Here is a 5,000-nt window from a genome sequence, read left to right as displayed (position 1 = left end):
GTGTGTGTGTGTGTGTGTGGTGGCATGCGTGGTGCGTGCGGCGTGCGTGGTAGTCATGTCTCGTGTGTCCTTACTGTGTTGTACTCTTCAGTAATAAAGAGTCAAGCATATATAAGACTATCATGTCAACAGTCACAACCTATGTACTAAGCATCTGTGCCTTTTATGTGTGTGTATGAATACAGTCAAAAAAAGCTGTTGCAAGGCACTTTGTATTCCATCAACAAAATTTTACAAAAAAACAGCCAAATTGGTTTATCTTACTGATCGGAAGTGAAAAAGTCGCCAAATAATAACTGAGACTGACAGGAGTGAGTGTAACAATGACTAATGACTGTAAAACTGAGTACCAACAAACTTTGTGGAGACGCACCCACCATTATGGCTGAAATGCACAACGATACATGAAGACTTCAGTCATAATATTATTCCGACCTGTTTGATGTCTTGCTGAAACATGAAGATTATACGAAATAACGTGAAGACATTAATAAACAATTTGATTTAGCAATCACAATTAGTGTATTGGATAAGTTAATATACGGAAAAATCGTTCAAACTGTGACACAAACATGCACTTTGCACATATATATACTTCAGAACATGCTCTTTCAGATATAAGTCATAATGGCGGCCAAGATCCAAGATACTGATAAATAAAACATATAAAACGACATTCTGATAATTTTAAGGTGTAGAATTTCTATAAAAGCATGCAATTTATGCGAGGAAGTAAAACATAAAATGGCACCAATTTCGAAAATGGTGCCAACGAATACATAAACCATAAAATCCAATATCTGATTTCTGGATTAGATTCAGAATAGATAAAATATCTATTCTGGACTAATTTTAGGTGTTAGAGTTCAATAAAAAGAGCTGTAAGTTTGTGTAGGGATAGTCAGTAAATCAAATGGCAGCCCGATCCAAGATGGATGGAAATGCAACAGTAATCCAATTTTACAAAGTTAGATTGATAACATAATGAATTTAAATCGTCTAGGTTATAAGGGATTATGGTTATTCTAAATAACGCTAAGTGTAGATTTTAATGAAGCGAAGAGATTTTATATAGGAAATTAAAAAAATGAAAAGGGTGTATGACTCCATCCATGTAGCATGATATTTATGCGCTCTATTTAAAAAACTATAAGTATCCCTATAAACAAAGTTTCAGAGCAAAACTGCATATATTATTTTTGAGTACCAAGCTGGTTAATGCATATAATCACTGATCAAATAATATAATCTGAATTGTTATTAAAAAAAAGACAAAAATAAGGAATGCTTCCCTTAAGCCAACAAAGAAAAATAAGAAAGAATTGAATGAAATACATGAAGATATGATGATTTGATATAACCTTGAATCACTTTAGATATGTAGATATGATCAGTCTTGCAGGGAAATTCAAAGGTATTTTTGAGTTTTTCGCTGTTAAAACACTTTAATTATATTTAAATGAAAAGCAATTGTACTAAACATATTGTCATATTGTTAGACTTCTACTACAAGAGCATATCGTGGTTACTGGGAGGGAAATAGGTCAAGCCTACAGTATTATTCCTGTCACTAAAGGAAACAGTTTATTCTAACCCACATCTAGAGGGGAATGCACGAGACACAAAAAAACGGGATCTCCTACATCCAGGGTGTTTTCAATCCTCTCGAGGGGTCAATCCATTGGTAGGAGAATGAGAATCTTGTGGAAGACCTCAATTGAAATTCCCCAGTTCCCCCTTGACCAATATAGCGAGTTAGATGGGCGGGATGGAAGGGGAAAAATTTCCCGGGGCAGAAATCGGGAGAGATTCTTCGACATACTTAAGTACCAAGGATAGAAGCAAAATATCAGATTGGTTCGAAAGCTGAAAATGGCCTTGCACAGGAGCAGAGGAAAACTGCGTTGTCTTTCTTCGGCAGCACGATCTTTACACAGAGTTACATGCCATCCTGCAACAGTCAAAATAATAGAATATTAGAAAACCATTCTGTTTTTAATATATTGCGACTCTTGTACGCTTGCAAGCAATCAAAAGTTTAAACTCCATCGAATTTGGGTTACACTGATATTAGCACGTAAAAAGATAACTCTTGGTATCTAAGGGAATGAAAGAGTGATCAAAGGGCTAGGCAGCTGCCGCTTGCCCTGCGATGCTCGTTCTCCTCTCCACATAAAGACTTGAAAACCCAACATCAGAAGTTGTCCTTGCGATAAATGGAGAAAGCAAGGAGGGATAGTTTTACATAAAAATTGTGAGATTAGAGATTAACCTTAGCAGCTGGGGACATTGTCCATCCAGCGACAGTAAATTGGGTTGTAACAAGGGTGAGAATTGGGCACACAAGTTGGACTCATGGTCCGATGATGACTAAAAGTGAGCACGTTATGAGCCATCAACAGTCGCACATGTGGAAAAAATGTGCAGCATTCTCAGACCAAAGACGCATGTACTTTGCTCCCCAATACATGAAAAATGTGTTGAGAGGATTTGGAATAGGTCTTATTAGTTTTGTAAGGGGAAACAATTTTTCAAACAAAAGTTAACGATGCTAATATTTAATAAAATCCTAACTTAAGAGTAATTTAAAGCTTGATATTAAAGTAATATTAACAGTTGTTATTCCACTCATAAGAGACCTTTCATGAGGATTTTAAAATGTTTAAATATTTTAACCCACATTTTATTCGCCGCTAATGGGCTTAGCAGATAAATTTTTAATAATTAATCAAATGTGGACTTTAAAACTTTAATATGTTGACCCCAGCTATGTTTTGAACCAAAACGAAACCGCAGTTTTGTATGAACTTTATTTATATAATATTTAAGGGTTTTAACCGCCATTCCCCCATGTACGCATTTTGGCAATGGGACAATTACATTTGGCAAGACGCAATAGGGAACATAAAAACAGTATTCAAGCTGGGATATTCGAATCCAGCAATACTAGGGTCGCTAAAACTGTCAGATTATGTAACATAATAAAAGCGCATATCCAAATAAAGAGAAAGTGGAAATGTCAGTGGTTTCATAATGCCCTAGCAAAGATTACTGATTTAAAATGAAAAAGAAGTTTGTGTATAACTAAAAAGCTATGATTTTCTTATAGCAAGATATGAGAGAGGGACTTCAGTCATGGGATTTTCAGCTGCTTATATATATATAAGCATCTAAACACAGTTGCAATTATGTTCCAAACTTAAGAACATCGGTCAAAATATAAGGGGCGGTTAAATGTAGCGTGACTTTTTCTTTCGCACATGAATTTTTTCGGATGTCGTCGATATTATTTTTTCGTAAACTAATATGAGGATATTAAGTAATATTCTCAAAAGAAATTTGATAGTCTTAAATGTATTACATCACGTGCATAAGAAAAAAAAACGGGATTTGACCTTTATTTGCAAGTGACCGACGTCATGTTTAAATGTCAGATCCTTCAGGCCTTGGAATGTCGTTAAATCATGCCTAAAGGCATAATTCAAAGGGCGTTGAATAATTTCGGTTTAATGGTCCATTAACAAGTGTGTAAAGACTATGAATCATGACAGCAACACCATTTTACCATGAGGAGCCATGGGACTTCAGCGGGCGAGTCGGTGGCCTGATTTTGGTACCCTTGTCATTCAAATTTTTTCCATCCTAAGACGCATAAACAAACGTACACAGACGCACACGTATATACACACAAAACCATACACACACACGTCCACATATTACGCAAACGCACTGTATGTGTACGTGTGTTGTGTATGCGTGTGTACATGTGTGTATGCGTGTGTATGTGTGTGGGTGTATGTGTATGAGTTGTATGGGTATAAGTGTATGCGTGTATGAGTATGTGTATCTGTGCGTTGTTGTTGTTGGGATGCATGTGTATGTATGTATGTGGGTGTGTGTGTGTGTGGTGGTGTGTGTTGTGTGTGTGTGGGGGTTGTGTGGTGTGGTGTGTGTGTGTGTGTGTGTGTGTGGGGTGTGTTTTGTAATTATTAATATAATTTTTATAATATTTTTTTTATTTTTTTTTAAATATAAAATATATTATATATATTATATATGTATATGCATATAAATTTACACATATAAATGTATGCATACATAAATAATTTAACATATATATGTATGTGTATACGTATGTATGCATGGACGTATGGGATATATTAGTGTATGATATTATATTGTATATGTATCTCTTCTTTTAACGGTAGGTTATGTCTGAGCCGCCGTGGTCACAGCATGGGACTTTAGTTTTTTCATGTTGTGATGCTCTTGGAGTGAGTACGTGCTAGGGTCCATTTTCCCTTTTCCCCGGAGAGTGCGGTGGTACCTTTTAGGTAATCATTCTCTCTATTTATCCGGGCTTGGACCAGCACTGACTTGGCTGGCTTGGCACCCAGTGGGCTAGGTAGGCAATCGAGGTGAAGTTTCCCTTTCCCAAGGGAACAACGCGGCGGTCGGTGACTCGAACCCCGAACTCAGATTTCCGTCGTGCCAGTCTTGAGTCCCACGCTCTAACCATTCGGCCCCCGCGGGCCCTTATGTATATGTATATGTTTTATGTATATGTATGTATAGGGGTATGTGTATGTGTATGTGTATGTGTAGTGTTATGTAATATATATATATATTTTTTTACGGTTTGGTTTTTTATTTGAGCCGCCGTGGGGCACAGCATGATATTTAATTGTAGTTTTCATGTTGTGATGCTCTTGGAGTGGTACGTGGTAGGGTCCCCAGTTCCTTTCCACGGAGAGTGCCGGTGTTACCTTTTAGGTAATCATTCTCTCTATTTTCCCGGGGGTTGGGACCGCACTGACTTGGCTGGCTTGGCCACCCAGTGGCTAGGTAGGCAATTGAGGTGAAGTTCCCTTTCCCAAGGGAACAACGCGCCCGCCCGTGACTCGAACCCTCGAACTCAGATTGCCTCGGGGCCAGTCTTGAGTCCCATACTCTAACCCCCTCGGCCACCGCGGCTTTATCTATATATATGTATATATCTA

Source organism: Penaeus monodon, chromosome 16 (assembly GCF_015228065.2).
Source record: "Penaeus monodon isolate SGIC_2016 chromosome 16, NSTDA_Pmon_1, whole genome shotgun sequence".
Taxonomy (NCBI): Eukaryota; Metazoa; Arthropoda; class Malacostraca; order Decapoda; family Penaeidae; genus Penaeus; species Penaeus monodon.
Note: the sequence above shows the minus strand (reverse complement) of the source record.